This window comes from Physella acuta, unplaced genomic scaffold (assembly GCF_028476545.2).
Source record: "Physella acuta isolate Inbredline_101_S28 unplaced genomic scaffold, ASM2847654v3 ptg001899l, whole genome shotgun sequence".
Taxonomy (NCBI): domain Eukaryota; kingdom Metazoa; phylum Mollusca; class Gastropoda; family Physidae; genus Physella; species Physella acuta.
Window position 1 is genome coordinate 138929 of NW_026733404.1, and position 22075 is coordinate 161003.

The window sequence follows — 22075 nt, forward strand, 5'->3', positions numbered from 1 at the left end:
CCAAACAGGAAGGGTAGCGCTACCATCACAAAACCAAACAGGAAGGTAAGCCACTACCATAAATAAGGTAAACAGGCAAGTTTAATGACTGTAATCAAATATTAATGAAGTATACAGGAAGGTTAAATATTGTAATCAAATATTAATGAAGTAAACAGGAAGTTTAATGAAAGTAATCAAATATTAATGAAGTAAACAGGAAGGTTAATTACTGTAATCAAATATTAATGAAGTAAATAGGAAATTTAATGACTGTAATCAAATATTAATGGAGGTAAAATACTGTAGTTAACTGTAGCATCAAAATATTTTATAAAATGAACAATACTTATTAACGATACGTAGAAAAAAAAATGAGTTTTTGTTTTGACAAAATTCATTATCCAATAAACAATTACTAGTCTTTACCATTTTGATGAAATCTAGTGATACTAATCAACATGACTGATGAATCAACATGATGATTAATAAATCAAAACGACGATTGATTAATCAACATGATGATTGATGAATCAACATTGATGATTGATAAATTCACCTGTTTGATGAATCAATACGGCGATTGATAAATTAACAATGATTAATTAATCAAAATGATGATTGATTAATCAAATCAACATGATGATTGATGAATCAACATGATTGATAAATTCTCCTGTTTGATGAATCAATACGGCGATTGATAAATTAACATAATGATTAATGAATCAAAATGATGATTGATGAATAAGCTATGACTGAACTAGACTTCACTCCTCCAGTATGTGTGCAAAGTTTTGTTTTGCTTCTGTCCTATTTTTACTTCCGCGTTTGAGCAGAGGTTACAAAACGGAACAAAAAACACAATGTATTTTTAAATTTAATCGCTACGCACCAGACAACTTTGGATTGACCTTATGTATCCCATACACACTTGCATGATGTAATCGATACTCCAGCTCATACAAAATCAATATTTTATTTCGCGATATGTTTTTCTGAAATCACGAAAGCGTAACAAATATTTTTATTACAGTTTTATTTTCTCTTAACTTTCTTGTTATGTTTGTATTGGACTGGAAATAATATTTGAGTAATCCGCTCTTTAATAAATTCCGTCTAGACAGTTTAACGTTATTTTAAAAACTTAAACTTTGGGATGGTTTATCAATAGATTTAAGTCTATCCTAGTGATGGTTCATCAATAGACTTAAGTCTAACTGACTAGAGTTCGTGATGGTTCATCAATAGATGTAAGTCTATCCTAGTGATGGTTCGTCAATAGACTTAAGTCTAACTGACTAGAGTTCGTGATGGTTCATCAATAGATTTAAGTCTATCCTAGTGATGGTTCGTCAATAGATTTAAGTCTAGCACACTAGACTTGACCAAGGCTCGAAATATTAACATAAACATCCGACTGTATTTGTTAATTTCTAGTCTCTTTTTTGTATCTGATATCTGTATCTGTTGTCTGTTATCTGGATTGTAGGAGAAAAAGTCTCTGGAAAAAAAAAAGAAAGTCCAAATGTGTATTTGCATAATACTTGTACTTGTAAGCATTTAATATTCAGAAAGAGCAAATCAACTTACGATTAATTAAATGAAAACATTTTAGATATATGTATGTAGGTTGTATACCTATAGTAATATTTATAACACACAATATGTAGATATCAACTCTCTTATCTACAAAATATGTAGTTGTTGTGTGCCCACATTCTTCAGCCTCATTGTCCTACATCTCCAAAGAAAGCAATAGAATTTATACAGAAAATATATGCTTTTACCAGTGTCCCCCCCCCCCCCCGACCACCCCTTGGATATTTTAAGTCCACCCCCCCCCCCCCACCCTCCCCCAAAGAGAAAAAAAGTCTGAAAGAAACACTGTATATTTCGATTATATACAACACCGTCCTAAACGCCCCATAATATTATTTAATTGAATAGCTTACAAATGTAAAAAAAAATGCATTTGTCCTACTACCAAATGTCCTACAATATAATGTCACATAATATCCTACAAACATAGTTTATCAAACTGTAAAAACAAACCTCCCACAATTTCCTACACCCAATTCTCCAACCACCCTCCCCCACACTACAACCTACACCCCCCCCCCCCCACCTCCCCAACACATATTGTGTTACCAGCACACACACCGTTTTTTTTTTTATCCGAAAAAATTTGAATCCAACTCTAAAAGACTGTCACAGCGTACAACCACTGACAGACATGACAGAAATAATTTCCAATTAACTCTTCACCGCCCCCACTACCCGGCGAACCACCCCCTACCCCAACCAGCCGTTTAACCATAAATAATATGTGTGTGTGTGCGTGTGTGTGTGTGTCTAGGATAGCTGGAGTCACTGGACCGTGAAATCACACCGTCTGCTGGCTAGAGTATCAACATGGCCGCCGCTCGTTGGGCGCGAACGTCATGGGAAACATCCAAACCCTAAAACATCAGAACCCTAAAACACCAGAACCCTAAAACATCAGAACCCTAAAACATCAGAACCCTAAAACATCAGAACCCTAAAACATCAAAACCCTAAAACATCAGACCCCTAAAACATCAGAACCCTAAAACATCAGAACCCTAAAACATCAGAACCCTAAAACATCAGAACCCTAAAACATCAGAACCCTAAAACATCAGAACCCTAAAACATCAAAACCCTAAAACATCAGACCCCTAAAACATCAGAACCCTAAAACATCAGAACCCTAAAACATCAAAACCCTAAAACATCAGAACCCTAAAACATCAGAACCCTAAAACATCAGAACCCTAAAACATTAGAACTCTCTAAAACATCAGAACTCTTTAAAACATTATAACTCTCTAAAACATCAGAACTCTAAAATATCAGAACTCTTTAAAACATCAGAACTCTAAAATATCAGAACTCTTTAAAACATTAGAACTCTCTAAAACATCAGAACTCTTTAAAACATTAGAACTCTCTAAAACATCAGAACTCTAAAATATCAGAACTCTTTAAAACATCAGAACTCTAAAATATCAGAACTCTTTAAAACATTAGAACTCTCTAAAACATCAGAACTCTAAAACATCAAACCTCTTTAAAACATCAGAACTCTTTAAAACATCAGAAACCTTAAATCTCAGAACCCTTTAAAATATAAAACAATCTTAGATCCCTTTTAAATAAGAACCATAAAATTTACACTTTAAAATAATTCAATTCTTTAACATATCAGAACCCTATGAAATACTCACTAGTCGAACCCCACTACACCACCCACACACACTGTACACCACCCCCCTACTAGAAATCATCCTCGGTACACAACCCCCAATTAGAATTTATGTACAGTTATCTCACCCCTCCCGACCAGAACACATCCACCTCACACCACCCCCTATTAGAATACATAAACTGTTATTTAACCCCTCCCCACTAAACACACCCACTGAACACTACCCCCCCCCCCCCCCCCACTTTTATTACCATGCAATAAGAAGATTATTTTTCTGCAACATGTTTATGATGACCCAAACCTACGTCACAGATAATATTCAATATCAAATCACATCAACAGGATCGTAGGATCGTACATAAACAAGGGAAGATGGAGGGGTGGGGGGGGGGGTAGACTATTGATGGTGTGCTACGGTGAGGAGGGGATGAGTATAAAAAGTGTTGCACCACACACACACACACACACACACTCATACACACTTATATATATGTATATGTATATATATATATATATATATATATATATATATATATATATATATATATATATATATATATATATATATATATATATATATATATATATATATATATATATATATATATATATATATATATATATATATATATATATATATATATATATATATATATATTTATATATATATATATATATATATATGTATGTGTGTATATACGCGAACACATATACATACATACAAACCCTAATATACAAAAGCCCACTTTTTCCTGATAGTCAAAAGTTGTCCTAGGCTATGCGATCAGTATCTTCCCCAAAATGCAAATACCCTACAGGTAAGTCCTTTTGTTGATTATGCTGGTTATATTGAATTTATAAACTTAATTTTATTTAAACATAGTAATAAAGATAAAACTAATATTCAAATGTATGAACAAACAATTATTTATACAGCCGGAAAAGTAATCCAAATTTTTTTAACTTTACATGAAATAGTTGTCTTCAAATCAAACACGGCGTCCAATCAGATTTGACTACACACTACTAGACTTGTTAATTAAAATGTTCACTGGTTTATAATGCATTACTTTGTTTCGCATATAGCCTCAACGATACATCTGATTGTTATATCTAAGAGGTTACAACTATATTATTACACTTCAAAACTGACAGATCTTCCAGTTCAAGTATATGTAAGCTAAAAAAATATTTTTTTTGGTGTTAAAACCTGATTTTAAGTGAATGTTTTAAGGCACTGAATCAGCTTGGGCATTTGATAAACTGGTTTGTTTTTTTTTCGTATTGGTATGACTTCTGAGCTCACCGCGACAGGTAGTCGCAATACATGTAAAGTTAACATTGGTTTAATTACAGCACAATACATGAAAAGTGAACATTCGTTTAATTACAACACAATATTTGTAAAGTTAACATTTGTTTAATTACAGCACAATACATGAAAAGTTAACATATGTTCAACTGCAACACAATGCATGAGTTAAAGTTATTTGGGTCTTAATTTCACACTTTAAATTGTGAAAAGTCTTTAACAAATAGATTTTTATTAAACATAAAAAAAACAACTAAAAATCGATTATAATAGTTAATCTTTTTAATTATACCACACCACAGGAATTATAATTGTTAGATGTTAGATTTCTTGCTTAATTTTTTTTATTCTTAAAAAATAAACATTAATATAGGCATTATAAAATTAATCGATTTTGTTGCATGATTTTTTTACTTTCTCGTATATAGATCTACGAAGTATAGAGAAAGTCTTGAATCGTGCAAAAAAAAAAAAATCGAGATTTTTGCAAATCTTGACGTTTTACACCTCACTGATACGGAAAACGGAAAAACATAATTTTGAAATCTTGGGGGTCATCCATTTAAGACGTCCAAAATTTTTATTTATTTTTTGACCCCCCCCCCCCCCCCCCCCCCCCGTCCACAAAAATTCACTTTTTTTCCTTATACAAGTCCATATGCATCTACAAAAGTCAGTTTTTTCGGACCCTCCCCCCGCATGTGGACATCATAAATGGATGACCCCTTGTCCGTATGTCTGTGTGTCTGTGTGTGTGTGTGTGTGTGTGTGGGTGTGTAAACACGATAACTTGAGTACCGTTACAGCTAGGTTGATGAAATTTTATATAAAAGTATTTTATCAAAATCGTAGATCCCTTTCAATTTTTGAGCGATTTCCGATAACCGGAAGTGGTACTTTTTCTACTTTGAATTTTTCAAAAGCCTATAGCTTAAGTACTATTTCAGATAGATAAATGAAATTTCACATGTAAGTAAAAGATCTAATTCTCTACCTTCTGACAAATTTTGAGTAGTTTCCGTTGACCGGAAGTACTAATTTATGCTATTTCCGAATTCTCAAAAACGCATGTAAATTTATAAAGTACTATTGCGCACTATTATGAACATCTTTATTTGGCGTTCGCTTGGTGCGCAATTCTTTTTTACACGAGATTCTATTCTATTTTTAAAAGTTTAAGTATTTAAGTATTTAAAATGGATTAAAATCATAACTATATCCCGAGTTCCCATCCCCTGTTGTTTTATATAAGAATATTCGAGAAAGTTTAGGGGAGATCACTCCCGATTTATTTAAGCTCAATAAACGAACGAAATTTTATGATGATTGATCTCATCTAACTTTTTTAGTCTTTAAAAAATGTTTACTATTAAAAGCATTGTTGGATTTGCGAAGAATAAAAAAAAAGATGTCATAGCTTTATGTAAATACTTTCAGTATATTCTTCAATATGATGTGGATTCTGAGACGTCAAACTGTCACTCACCCTGTGACGTCAAACTGTCACTCACCCTGTGACGTCAAACTGTCACTCTGTGACGTCAAACTGTCACTCTGTGACGTCAAACTGTCACTCAGTCTGTGACGTCAAACTGTCACTCAGTCTGTGACGTCAAACTGTCACTCACTCTGTGACGTCAAACTGTCACTCTGTGACGTCAAACTGTCACTCTGTGACGTCAAACTGTCACTCAGTCTGTGACGTCAAACTGTCACTCACCCTGTGACGTCAAACTGTCAGCCACTCTGTGACGTTGAACTATCACTCAGTCTGTGACGTCAAACTGTCACTCAGTCTGTGACGTCAAACTGTCACTCTGTGACGTCAAACTGTCAGTCACTCTGTGACAATTCCGTGAAATCTGATATTTACCTACAAACTGCGAGGCAAAATTGTGTGAACTGTGTGAATACACCTTATTGGGCCGTCAAAATAATGCTTTACTTTTTTTTTCATTAACGCACATTAAACTTGAATGTATTTATTACAAAGACCTTTATCATTAATCATTAGTTACAAATACCTTTATCATTATGGTATTTATTACGAAAACCTTTACCATTATGGTATTTGTTACAAAGTCCTTTATCACTACGGTATTTGCATTATTGTATTTTTTACAAAGACCTTTATCACTAAAATATTTGTTATAAGGACCTTTATCATTAAGCTACTTGCTATAGACCTTTATCATTAAGGTATTTATTACAAGGACCTGTATCATTAAGTATTTGTTACAAAGACCTGTATCATTAAGTATTTGTTACAAAGACCTTTATCACTAAAATATTTGTTATAAGGACCTTTACCTTTAAGGTATTTGCTATAGACCTTTATCATTAAGGTATTTATTACAAGGACCTGTATCATTAAGTATTTGTTACAAAGACCTGTATCATTAAGTATTTGTTACAAAGACCTTTATCGCTAAGGTATTTGCAGCTAACACCTACATCATTAACGGGTAGCCTAGCCCTAAGGTATAAAGCACGTAGTGGTGTAGATACGGACAGTTCTCAAATGAAGGACATTCGCATAAATAAAAGACGACAAATAAAATCTATTCCTTTGGCCGACCACAAAAGTATCAAATATACATAGGTGCCAGAATAAAAATCAGCGCCGACGGAGATTTATAAACTGGTTGTTGATTTGATTTCGCCATTTCACATACCGCATAAAATTTCTTCAAAGACCCCCCGGGGTCTGCCCTTCACGGATAAGACCCCCTTCTCCGCATGCCCAGGCAGCCGCCGAATTGCCCCACCCCGGGAGGGGGTCATTCCCTGTCCAAACACACAAACTGGCAGCGGTCAATCTAAAACAACCGAGAGTGGCCGCTCCTGAAGAATGCGAAGTCCCGACACCGTAGGAAGATAAAAAGAAATTAAACGCTTTACATAAATTATTTCCCTTGCAGGGCGCCTCGTATACTTATGGGTTGTTTTTTCCATTGTGTGGCTTATGGTTTCTAGCTTCAATGACCGTTGGGTACCTGAGACAGACACCTAGGGGGTGGGGGGGGGGGGGAGTTTATTTTTATGTAAGAACACAAAGCCAGAACTATTTTCTGTGTCCGTGTAGGGATCTATGGCGTTGTACGCACTTTTTTTTTCGCAGTAGCTGCATGACGTCACTGAAGAAATCGGCGTCAGGCTGGGGGTGGGGGTGGGGGTAAATCAAGGGTGACTTAAGTTCCATGTGATTTATTGCGTTAATTTGTCTTCATCCGCCGCTAGTCTGGCTGTCAAGGTACACGGGGTGGGGTACGCGTGGTCGGGTTTGATCCAACCGGAGCTTGGGGGGTTTGAACTCTCTGTGCTATTTTTATAAAACTCTCAGACAATGGAACTGTTGTCAAAGTTAACCACAACAGTATGCATTCCACATTTAATGACAGTGTTCACAACTGAAGGTGTGTTAATATGGTGCACTTTTGAAAGTGAACAAAAATGAGTACACAAAAGTCAATCACAATGGTAGTGTTTACAAAGCTAAAGACAGTTTTGATACACTTACGAATTCTGACATATGCCTAAATATGAGACAATAAATAGAATAACACAAACGACTTTGATAAAGTTTGATATATCAAGGATTTCCGTTAAGGTTTGTTTAAATATTCAGGGGAATGGGGTGAGGGGGGGGGGGGTGCTATGTGCTAAAAAGATGCGTGGGGGAAAAGACAGAAAAGGTTTTTTTTTTTTTTCTAGTTGTACAAAAATTGATTGCAGATAAGTTAACACTTTTTATGGCGAAGGGTTAAGATTTTATGATTTTCTAAGAACGTTTTATCTTTCAGTGCCTGCGTGAGAAGACGGAGGAGGGGGTTGTTGTCAACACAGCAAAAAATGACTGATGAGTTTTGTGGATGATTATCCAATAAGGACGACTATCCAACAGTTGCTTTACGATTGGAAATTAAAATTAAATATATTAAATGTCTTTTCGCATATATATATATATATATATATATATATATATATATATATATATATATATATATATATATATATATATATATACACACGAGAATACGAGACTGATGAAGATGTAAATAATTTTAGATAAAACTCTTAAGTTGTATAACATCTTCTTCCTGTGCCTGTGTAAAAGAATCCAAAGCTCTAGATTTTATTGTCGAATATCTTCGTGTATAAATTCTTGTATAGCTTGTGAAATAATTGATCCAATTGCGCCGGCCCTTGCGGCGATCTGTGATTGAACCATTCTAATAAAACCGTTGGGATGAAAGTCATGACCAATTGGACAATACACGGACTTCACAAAGTGGAGGGAGAGGACGTGGCTTTGATGTGGGGGTGATGGACATTGGTGTGGGGGTGATGGACAATGGTGTGGGGGTGATGGACAATGGGAAGTGTCTCACTGACGGTAGGAGGCGGAGTACTGTTAGCCCACTCTACAGTTTTAGTGCGTTGATGCGAAATTCGAACAAAAAAAGGGTGAAGTTGGGGGATAACGATATAAAGTCATCAATTTAAGTATACACAAGAGGTGGTGGGGTAGGGGGGGGGGATTCTACAATCATGGGCGGAAGGACAATCAAAGGTACATAACCCGTGATGTCATTTGTATTTTTGATGTTGGCGGCGAATCTTCGGGTGAAGGGACGGGAGGGTGGGGGAGTCGCCAAGAGGCGGTTTTTAGAAATTAGCACTTGGGCAGGGCTGGGAAAAGATGTGTGTTAATTTATGTTTCAAACCACAAAAGGCGGTGCGCCTGTAGCGGTCAACCGGTTGTCGAGAGTTTGTGAAATGTTGAATGTTTTCTTGTGGCCGAACACGGGCGTGGGTGAAGATGTTGAGTCCAGCTTAGAATATTGTTGTTAGAGTGGACAAAACAAAAATATTTTTTAAAATAATTTTTAAATCGTAAAAAAATAATATTTTTGAATGTGTAGACTTTTTTAAAAATAGATTTGAGCCAAAAAATTGGTTTTGTAAATAAGTTATTCAACTTCTTATTTTTATAAACAGGTATAATTCGTTAAGACCATTCGTATGTGCGTTCCAATGAAGTACTTTGTAAATAAAATCAGGTCTATGGCTTACTGTAAATGTTCTTAAATCAAAATAGCTAGGTCTATGATCTACGCGGTAAATGGTCTTGTCATGTTGTGGAAAATGATTTGCTTGAGGCTTTAATATTTCAATTTTCTTTGAAAATATATCATTTAGCAAGGTAAATAATATATTTTAAATGCTACTATATTTATTTTAAAGATATTAGTAAATGTAACGACGATAAAAAGAACCACTACACAACCTGTCCACTGATCCCCATAGCCTTTTCATTTCCAAGTTTAATTAATAGAAATCGTTAAAATTAATGTTTACAAACTTTTTAAGTACTTGAAAAAAAGTTTGAAAACATTTTTTTTTTAAACATAACATACATTTTTTTCAAGCAGATGAAAATATTAATTTTATTAATGTTTCATTATGCTTTTTGACGCAGCAAATTAAGTGTCTACATTCTGGAGTGCTACTCTCTGCGACCCTCGAGTCAGAAGGATTTTGATGAAGTGTGATTTAACGTACTCTATTGAAACTATTTTTATTTAACTTTTATATATAGTGCCAACTCGGTGCTAGGAGAAATACTACGGGCAATAGCATGTAGGCCTATTCATTTCTTTATACAATATTTGTTTCCTTATTTCACTAGTTTTGTTCCGTACGAAAACGTTGCAAGTATTTCAATATATAAAAATCTGAAATCACCTCTGTATAAAATGTGAATTGGTTAGTCAATTCTTTTTATAGAGGTTTGAGCACAGAAGTGTGATAATTGTATTCATAAGCACAATTTTTTTTCCAAATATGTTTTAGATAAAATTTTAAATAAACTAGAGCAATGCACAACAATCTAAGCAAGTTGGATAAGAAAATTAATATAAATGAGATCAATTTGCGACATTGTAATAACGTTGGATTAAATAAAATATACTACCGCACTATGTGCCTAGGATATTAATAGAACTACACGCAGTCTGTTTTAAAATGTTACGTTGTCTTCTCGGTTTTCTTCAAGGTACTTATTCGGTTAGAGTTGAAATATTTACACGGTCTTACTGAACTCACAACGTATGTTTGTCAAGTGGTCTTGTGGTCTTGAGGTTTGTGGTCCTTTGGTCAAGTATTGTAGTATTTATGATACAGAAAATACTTCCAGACTTTTTATCTGAATGTGTATGGAACGACAACCCAAGAACTGGTGTTTGAGGTAAATATCTACAAATTTTAATGACGACACTTCTAGGGTTAGATAATACCCTTTGACGGTGAATAGTTTTTATCAGGGAATAATAGCAATACTAATTCCATCTGGAATAAAAGACATTTTGTTTTCGCATTGCCATGCAATTTTCCACATAACTAATCGCTTTGATAAGATTACCGCGAGATTTCTGGTCATTGATTGAAATATTACATCACAGTACCGTTCCTTTTCCCAAATCTTTACCATCCCCCCCCTCACCCCAGCCATTTTCTCCTTCCCTCCCCCACCCCAGCCATCTTCCCATCCCCCCTCCCTCCATCTTCATCCCCCACCCCACTCGTGTCTTATTGCCCCTCGACATGACGATTACCCACGGCTTCATTAGATGACGTACTTTGAAGCAACCCTCCGTCATTTGCCTTCCATTTAACCCTCCGTCATTTGCCTTCCATTTCTTGGCTTAAATCCACTTTCTGAAGACGTTGCGACATGGACAGCGCCCAGCTGAGACCTTCCACCCCACAGGGCTTCTACTGGTATCCCATTTTCTGCAAACATTCCACTCGCTGGCTGACCACTGGTCAGGTAATGTTTGACCAACGCCACGGTCAGCTCATCAAAGCCGGGAAAGTCACGCCATTGTTGTTCTGGCTGGGAAAATACAAATGGTCACTTTTGTTTGGGCCGTCCACCGACCATCGCAACGGTGAATTTTAAAAGCATTAAGGGTTACCCCCCTTGCAGGTCGTTATCGCCTCCCTTTATCTGGGCTAGCCTCCCCTGACAATAGCGTATCAATAGCTTGAACCAACAAACGCCATCGAAAATTACACCGCGGTGGATAAACGGAAGTGGGCGGGGAAGAAAGATGGAGGAGCTCTCTGGCGAGAGAAGACCCATAAAACGATTAGACTTAGTTTACAAAGGGAGAGAAAATTTCATATTCACATTGTTCGATTGCTTCCCCGTTAGTCTTGGTATACATACGGGTTTTCCCTTGGGGTCATTTCCTGTTGTCATACAACCATTGTGCTGCCCTCTTAGCCACACGCCCGTACATACCTACTTGAGAAACAAATAACCTTTAAACACATTTTACACATGGCACGGCCATTGTTTACAGTCAAGACCCGGAAGTGGCAAAAACGTCATCGTTTCTTCAAGTGTGGGATTACACCTGTAGCTACCACGGTGGTTTTTGGTCTGGCTCTTGGTTAATTACAGGTTTGATTATTATTACGCGGCGTAAAGTGGTGGGGCTTGATTATGATGTTTGAGTTTGTGAAGGGCTTAGGGTAAAAGTTATAAAAACCAACGGTATCTTTTTTTTATTTGTACAAAAGTTTGACAGGTGATGATTCTACCCCTTTCTCTACTCCATGACACCATTCATCCATAGGATAGAGACTACATTTCTCCTTAAGTCTGTTTAAAATCATCCACAGGATCGAGACATCCATAGGACCAAGACCTCCATATGACAAATACCTCCATAGATAGGACCAAGACCTCCATGGGACCAATACCTACATAGGACCAGCACCTCGATAGGACCAAGACCTTTACAGGACCAGGACCTCCATAGGACCATATGATTATTTAAGTGGCAACTAAAACCTGCACACATCATCAACCTTCCACTCCAGTACCGGTCACATCATAGCCCCTCGATATCAGCTGCATTAATCTCCATGTCTTATTGTCTACTTTTTCTTTTAAAGTAAGTATTTATACAAATGTGTAAATTCTCCCTGGTCTACCCATGTGAACTACCTATTCATAGAAGTCAGGGATAGATCGAGGTTTTTCCGACAAGGCCGATAAATCTCGCCAAATGTCCAAACATCGGAGTAGCGTGCCCTTATCTTGACGCTTGGGGTAGAACACCGCCCCCACCCCCGGGCATTCAATCAGGTTTCCTGAGTTTCGACAACCTGTGCGGGCCTTACCTAGACAAAAACTCTCATCAACGATCTCATCTTCCTCGTTGTCTCCAACTTGTTGGGGTTCTGTTTTATTCGACAGCCCGTCATCGTAAAGTTGAAACTGTTTAGATAGACTCCAAACCTGCCTGTCGTCTGCTAGATTTATCTTTCTCGTCTGCCGGGCGTGAAATGTGATAGTGACGTACATCACATGCACAAGTATTGGAATCCCGAGTCGACTGTCGTCAAAATGACAAGACAAATGGTAGAAAGAATGGATTGCCTACACAGGTAAACTTAGACCGTGGACGTCAGGACCGATAACTCGTTTAGTTTTTTCCGGCCTCAGAGAGACTGAAACTTTCTTCTCAATGGAACTCAAGGGATGTTTTATACATTACAACTAGAATCTGTGAGAAGCAAGCGAGTAGTTTAAAACAGCTCCAGAAACAAAATTACACACACAAAAATTATTAATATTTGACGAATAATGGACCCAATGAGAATAGTCGCAAATGGTTCATTCAATATTTTAATAACCGGGTGCGATGTTATTAAAATAAATGTGGTAATTAAAACTGAGTTGTTTGGTTTTTGTCGGAGTTTATTAAAGATCGAACGTATTTGATATCTTTAGTATTTTCGGTAACCAATATTATTTTTAAAAAGGCAAAAATAATTTGATCTTTCACGTTTTAATGGAGACATAAACAAAGGCATCGTGCTATTTGATAGGCGAGCATAAATTATACGGAAATGCCGTTATATTTTTTATATTGATATTAGCTATAACGGACGCGATTAAAAACATATTGATCGGATAGTATTTGTATGCAATAAACAAAATTTATTAAATTATGGCCAATTTTAACGTGGAATTGTATTCGTTTACTGGAACATTTTCTCAAAGTAAACTTTTTTCCCCACGTTCTCTACATTTGCAAGGTGTGTATTATTGGTGCTAAATATTGCTTCGATTCTCTTTTTTCTTTCAGGCTGAATAAAGTAATTGTTATCTTTTACGGACGCTTTGATGGTGCAATTAAAAAAAAAAACCTTTCCATCCATGCCACCATTAATTATCGAACCCACCTCGAAAACTCATTTGTGTCCATTAATTTAGAAAACTTTGCTTTGTTGTTCTTCAAATTTAAAAATAAAAACAAATGCTAAAACCTATTTAGTATAGGTGGCGAGTTTTTATTTAAACCATAATAATATTTTTTTATCTCAGGCCATCATGAAGCTGTTCGAATAGCAACAATAAACACAGACTACAGACTCTTGATAGTTCCATACGGGGGCGTGACAATAGAACGATAACTGGGGAACAAGCGGTCTCTAAGCTACAACAAACAGACCCACAGTTAAAGCCTCGACCTATTGTCTTCAGCAGTACCACGCTCCCACGTATTAAAAAAACAACTTCATATTTGTCTCTACGGTTAACTTTAATTCTCGCTTCTCAGAAGATTAATTTTATCTGCTAAACTAACACATCAACGACAAAACTGCACACGACGCTTCACAACGAATACAAGTTGTAAATGTTTTACGTCATGGACATTACGGCATCCATTAACTGCCCTGTTTAGTGACGTCGCACCTTACGACCCTGGAGAGAACAACGCGCCGAAATGACAGGGTCGGCTTTCTTCTGGGCGGCGCGGCCATCGACCAGCTCGCCATTTTGTCTACATTAAAAATCACCGTCAAACGAGCCCGACTAAGAAAATATTTTTAACTGCATCCTGCAGCTTCGAGCATTTCCCCTCCACCCCCGGGGCCGCTCTGGCGTCAGACGGGGGTCGGGCACACCGTCATCTATTATCGTCGGCAAGGCCGCACTGCAGGATTTGCCGCCATTTTGTTTATTTAACTGGGGGAGCTGCCAGCCAGAACGAGGGGACAGAAGCCCCGCAAACTGGCCCCGGCTTGCAGGCGACGTAACGGTCGACTCACCCATGCCTCGCGCAGAAGGGGTGCGGGCTGGGCCCCCACGGACCATTAAACAGGGCCCCCCTCTAGGTCTCTGGCGCGACTGAGATCATTAAATATCTATAATGGATGACGCCAGAAGACGCAGCCCCTGACGGCCTAGCATGCTCGACGTCTGCTCGGAAAAAAACCTGGCAATGCTCCGGAAAACTTCGATAGACTCGTCACAACAATTTCTTACCCCTCCCTTCCCCACCCCCCGTCACAACAATTTCTTACCCATCCCTCCCCCACCCCCCGTCACAACAATTTCTTACCCCTCCCTCCCCCACCCCCCATCACAACAATTTCTTACCCCTCCCTCCCCACCCCCTAAAAAAAGGACCGTTCCACGCTTGTTTATAATCTCAATATTATCTCTCATTCACGCAGGCACAAAGCTCCCATAATAAGATAATTTTATTTAATGCGAGACCGCGGGTCCCTCCGTCGTCTGCTAATTTTTTTTTTCTGCTGAAGCTCCTGACGTCTGAAGTGTAGACCAAGAAGTTGGACATAAATTCACCGACTCTTTTATTCGCCGTGGTAGTTTAAGTATCGAATGATATTGCTGGATCCACCCCCACCCCCGACCCTAACTCCGTCTGTTATACACTGGGCCACCACACACATCGAAGTAGGAAGTGTAGAGTTGGGTTGGGTCGTATAGGGTTCGGGTGGGTCGTGTAGGGTTCGGGTGGGTCGTATAGGGTTGGGTGGTATAGGGTTGGGTTGGGTGGTAAAGGTTTGTTTTGGGTGGTATAGGGTTAAGTTCTAGAGTTTTTAGGTACCAGAGGTCGAGTTGGGTGGTAAATGATAGGTTGGTAGGCTATAGGGCTGGTAGGTCACCAACCAGTTCTACGGCTCAATAAAACCTACATGAGCCATAGAACTGGTTGGTGACCTACTCACCAGCCCTATAGGGTTCAGTTTGGTAGTATAGGACTGGGTTGGGTTGGGTAACAGAGGGTTTGGTAGTGTAGGGTTGGGTTGTATGGTTCAGTTGGGTTGGATAGCGTTGGATTGGGTCGGGTAGTATAGGGTTGGGCTGGGGGGGGGGGGGGGGGGGTTCGCAGTTATTATGTAACACAAAAGTATATTTCTAATAAATCCTTTATACCTTATATAACTTCTAGTAATATATAACAATCATACACCAATCCAACCCTCTCAATGCACGGCACCTAACACTGATTGAAGTGGGGGGGGGGGTGGGTCTTTAAATATTGTTTTTCAATGGAAATGTAGTGCGTCTAATTCACGATTATATGTCATGTGTGAATACGACCCAATAGTTAAACAGCGAATTCACCATGGGTGATACATACATCAACCACTTCCCTCCCCACACCCCACACCCCTTTTACTCCCCCATCCCGCACTCCCCCCCCCCCCATGCCCCGTTCATGTACGTTTGGAACAAATTAGCATAATTGTTCGTGTCTTAATTTACTAGCTCTATCATGCGATGAGTCGCCATTGGCACGGGGCTGATTAAATAACGGTATGAATAATTCTGGCCGCTGACGTATTGGGTACGTTCACATGTCTGATGAAAAAAAACGACATCCGGATTAAGTGGAAGGCTCGGAGGGGGGGGGGGGGAGGGCGGATGACCCCCCCCCCCTCCCCAGCGCTCTCACACACAACTACGTACACAACTTTTTTGTGGAACAAACTTGACATTATGGGACACACTTGACATTATGGGACAAACTTGACATTATGGGACAAACTTGACATTATGGGACAAACTTGAAATTTTGGACTAACTTGACATTATGGGACAAACTTGAAATTTTGGACAAACTTGACATTATGGGACAAACTTGAAATTTTGGACAAACTTGACATTTTGGAACTCGCACATTAGTTGAAAGGAACATTCGTATACAATCTAATACTTATATTTGGAATTTTGTCTACCAAGCCTTAATGAGATGGTATTCAAGTTACCACCTTTTAGAGACTAGAAGTAGAGTATATATCATTTTCCGTTACCGGAAGTCGCTCAAAAGTTGATAGAAAACAACGAATTTGATACGATACTTGTATTTGAGATTCGGTCAACTTAACTGAAGCGGTTCTCAAGTTATCGTGTTAACAGACAGACAGACAGACACACACACACGCACGCACACCCGCGCGCGCACACACACACACACGCATACACATACACACAAAGACAGGATGGCAAAACTAAATTTTTCCGGCTTCGGAAGATTGTAAAACGCCCAAAAATTCAAAATCTCTAAATATATTGTATCCGATACAGTAGGGAGATGTAAAACGGCGAAAACTAAAAAATTTAATTTAATTTTTCTGCACGATTACACTAACTGTTTCTCTTTACTCTGTATGCGTGACAAGAAAAATGGAGCTGTTGCTGCTGTTTTTTATTGGTCAAATGTATTGTGGCAACCACGCCGTTGGAGCGGCAATCCTACCGTTGGTGCGGCAACTTTGCCGTTGGTGCGGCAACCCTGTCGTTGGTGCGGCAACACTGTCGTTGGTGCGGCAACTTTGCCGTTGGTGCGGCAACACTGTCGTTGGTGCGGCAACTTTGCCGTTGGTGCGGCAACACTGTCGTTGGAGCGGCAATCCTACCGTTGGTGCGGCAACCCTTCCGGAGCGGCAACTTTGCCGTTGAGTCTTAGAGCCACAATTAATACCAAACAAAAGTAGAAAGAGGTTTATTTTAAAAAAATCAAACTTGGGGACAAAATCCTACTTTGAACAGCCCAAATTAAATTCTTAACTGAATCAACCGTATTTGTTAATTAAAATTCAATGACATTCCCAAATTTGGAGACCGAGTCTGAAAGATTTTGACACTGCTTATAATTTGGCGCCGCAATTAGCTTTGAGTTATGTAAAGCGTAATTTACAAGGTAGAGAAGGCAAAAATAAAATAAAAGGCCCTTTATCACAAAATACAATCGACTAAAGTGCGTTCACATTAAACTTTCCTTTCTGCGTGCTAAGCATCTAATCAGGTAGAAGAAATGTCTATGTTGCCTGCCCACACAAAAGAGCTACACACAGACCGGCACCACGACAAACAGAATTAGCGGACATGGGTTGATCGTCTGCATGTCTTACAGCTCCAGACAAACCCGACGACAGCAGACGACACGACCAGACCCGACGACAGGGGGAGCCGGAGCGCCAAATCTTGCGGCTCATTACCTCGATGTGCCGGGCTGAGCCGCGCGGTATGACGGGGGCGGTGGGCTGGCTCTGCGTGCCACCAAGGGCGCCACTAGGGGGACCACTTGATGATGCTTGATAATAATAATGTATGAATAGAGTCTTCGGTACCCGGTACAATTAGAATAATTATATTTCAATGGCGGTCGTCTGCGCGGAGAAAAGGGGAGACAAAAATATACCGGTAAAAGGGGAAAAGACCTTTGGTGAATTTAAAAGTGATATTTCAAAAGGTCTCTTTGATTTTTTTCCGCCTGAAAAATGATTCGCGTTTTAGAAAAGATTTTAATTCAAATTGTATTACAATGTTATATTCGCCATCTTGATGCGCGTTTGGATTATTATGCGAATAGTTGTCTGACATTAATGTAGGGAACTACTGGTGATTGTGATTTAGGGGGAGAATAAAAAATATGAAAATATTTTTTTTTAAATTTTGTAACAGTTCACTTTATTTTTTATTCCCACGTTTTCTTTAACTTGCTTTCGCGTCTGTTTGTTTGTTTGTTTTTCCAATCAAATCTTACGATCGAAATTTCGGGCACTTCCCAGTTAGCGCGCTGAAATTTTCAGGGAAGCTTTGTTTCCGATGACAATACAATATTCAATTATTATTATTACTAAATTGATCCATGGAAAAATTTTATTGATCATTTTAGACCCCTATCGATTTGTACAAAAAAGGGACATAAGCTAGTAATTGTAATTTGATAAAACAAGGTTCGGTACTTTCCCTCTTCTGGCTTACTTAAGGAGCAAGCACGCGATTGGCTGAGTAGTGGTCACGCGGTGTTTGAGTACAAACCTATGCAAATCTGACTGATCAGGAAGTAGAATGTTGATGGTCGAATGGTTTGCACGCGAGGGCAAAATGGTGAAAGCAACGGCAACACAGAAGAAACGTCGATTGGAAAAGGCACGTGTTTTTTACGAGTTGTCTTCGTTTACCCCAAAAAAAAGTGAATGCGAGAAGAAAAAATCGATAGCAAGATTTGAATGCAAACAAACAGACAAAGACTAAAAAGTAGAAAATAATTATCATTAAATTTTTTTTTAAAAACCCACGTTTTCTGATTAAACTAAAAAGTAGAAAATAAATGCTATACATCACAATAATGCAAGCGATCACTCTACTATGAGCGATCGCAAACTGCGTGCGCATTATGACAAAAAATGAAAAACGTGGGGCGCCGGGATTTTCTTAGTTTCTAATACTGTTGACTCTCTACAAGCTCCCTAATAAAACTCAATAGTATTATCTAATCAATAGTAATATAACTTTTACATCTTATATTAACAATGACCGATAAAAAACTTTTACTTCGGCGCCCCACATTTTTCATTTTTTGTCATAATGCGCACGCAGTTTGCGATCGCTTATAGTAGAGTGATCGCTTGCATTATTGTGATGTATAGCATTTATTTTCTACTTTTTAGTTCAATCAGAAAACGTGGGTTTTATTTTAAATTTTTAATGATTATTATTCAAAGTTTACATGTAGTCAATATATAGGCCTATTCGTTAAAATCATTGATTAGGTATGCGATTATTTCATCTGTTAATTTCTTTTAAACCGACACTTTAAAAAAAAAGTCATAAGGATTATTCTTTTCAGGGACTCGCTTGTTTCTAAATCAAGGCAAAGTGGGCATCAAATAGATTACAAAAAATATTTTTAGAACTAATTTTTAGGGGTGATGCTGTGGGGGTGAGGGCGGGGGGGGGGGGGGGGGGGTTATGGGGTGGGGGTGCTGTTTAATCTAACTTACAATAAGAAAAATAGAACAATAATTTCAATTTAAAAAATTATAACCATTAAACCTTATTACAAATCCAACACATATTTTACTAATTTTAAACCCCGTGAACAGGTCTAGAGCATTATTGACTAGTGTTGTGTTATGATGCAATGCTTAACATGTGTCAAGTGGGCGTATCTCGTATTACGGTATCAATTTACAACAACCGTTGTTTTTTTTTTGTGTAACAGGGCACCCCAGGGGGTGCTTCATGAACTACACAATCACGCGGCACAGAAAGGAGTGGGCGCATAATTGATTGGTTCTCAACACCCCCCCCCCCCTTACTTCTAATTGTGTTTATTTTTAAAAACCCTCGTGAATGAGCTATAGACCTTCTGACCACAGCTTAAGCTGATGTCTGCGACTGTTTTGTGACTATGTGAGGCCAAACTTATCATCCAGCTAGAGGTCTGTATAATATAGCTAGAGGTCTGTATAATATAGCTAGAGGTCTGTATAATCCAGCTAGAGGTCTATATAATAAACTAGATTCGAGATTGTTTCAAAGATACGACGTAAATAAACCAGGACCTAACTCATTGTAACAAGCCACCAATCACTGACTGCCCTCTAAAAGAGGATCTGACTAAACACTTTCTGAAGCAAGTTAAAAACTAAAGAAATGGTTGGTATCGAACCCCACCAGGTAGTTTCATATGGGCATTCACCGAAACCTTCTTAATTGTTCTATCGTCCGCTCCGACTAATTCCGATCGTGAATCATATGAGTCAAACCCCTGATACTGCCTCACCGAACCCCTGAGAGTGACTCACCGAACCCCTGAGAGTGACTCACCGAACCCCTGAGAGTGACTCACCGAACCCCTGAGACTGACTCACCGAACCCCTGAGACTGACTCACCGAACCCCTGAGAGTGACTCACCGAACCCCTGAGAGTGACTCACCGAACCCCTGAGAGTGACTCACCGAACCCCTGAGAGTGACTCACCGAACCCCTGAGACTGACTCACCGAACCCCTGAGAGTGACTCACCGAACCCCTGAGAGTGACTCACCGAACCCCTGAGACTGACTCACCGAACCCCTGAGAGTGACTCACCGAACCCCTGAGAGTGACTCACCGAACCCCTGAGAGTGACTCACCGAACCCCTGAGACTGACTCACTGAACCCTTGAGACTGACTCACCGAACCCCTGAGAGTGACTCACCGAACCCCTGAGACTGACTCACCGAACCCCTGAGAGTGACTCACCGAACCCCTGAGAGTAACTCACCGAACCCCTGAGAGTGACTCACCGAAACCCTGAGACTGACTCACCGAACCCCTGAGACTGACTCACCGAAACCCTGAGACTGACTCACCGAACCCCTGAGAGTGACTCACCGAACCCCTGAGACTGACTCACCGAACCCCTGAGACTGACTCACCGAACCCCTGAGAGTGACTCACCGAACCCCTGAGAGTGACTCACCGAACCCCTGAGAGTGACTCACCGAACCCCTGAGAGTGACTCACCGAACCCCTGAGAGTGACTCACCGAACCCCTGACTCACCGAACCCCTGAGAGTGACTCACCGAACCCCTGAGAGTGACTCACCGAACCCCTGAGACTGACTCACCGAACCCCTGAGAGTGACTCACCGAACCCCTGAGAGTGACTCACCGAACCCCTGAGAGTGACTCACCGAACCCCTGAGACTGACTCACCGAACCCCTGAGACTGACTCACCGAACCCCTGAGAGTGACTCACCGAACCCCTGAGAGTGACTCACCGAACCCCTGAGAGTGACTCACCGAACCCCTGAGAGTGACTCACCGAACCCCTGAGACTGACTCACCGAACCCCTGAGAGTGACTCACCGAACCCCTGAGAGTGACTCACCGAACCCCTGAGAGTGACTCACCGAACCCCTGAGAGTGACTCACCGAACCCCTGAGAGTGACTCACCGAACCCCTGAGAGTGACTCACCGAACCCCTGAGACTGACTCACTGAACCCTTGAGACTGACTCACCGAACCCCTGAGAGTGACTCACCGAACCCCTGAGACTGACTCACCGAACCCCTGAGAGTGACTCACCGAACCCCTGAGAGTGACTCACCGAACCCCTGAGAGTGACTCACCGAAACCCTGAGACTGACTCACCGAACCCCTGAGACTGACTCACCGAAACCCTGAGACTGACTCACCGAACCCCTGAGAGTGACTCACCGAACCCCTGAGACTGACTCACCGAACCCCTGAGAGTGACTCACCGAACCCCTGAGAGTGACTCACCGAACCCCTGAGAGTGACTCACCGAACCCCTGAGAGTGACTCACCGAACCCCTGAGAGTGACTCACCGAACCCCTGAGACTGACTCACTGAACCCTTGAGACTGACTCACCGAACCCCTGAGAGTGACTCACCGAACCCCTGAGACTG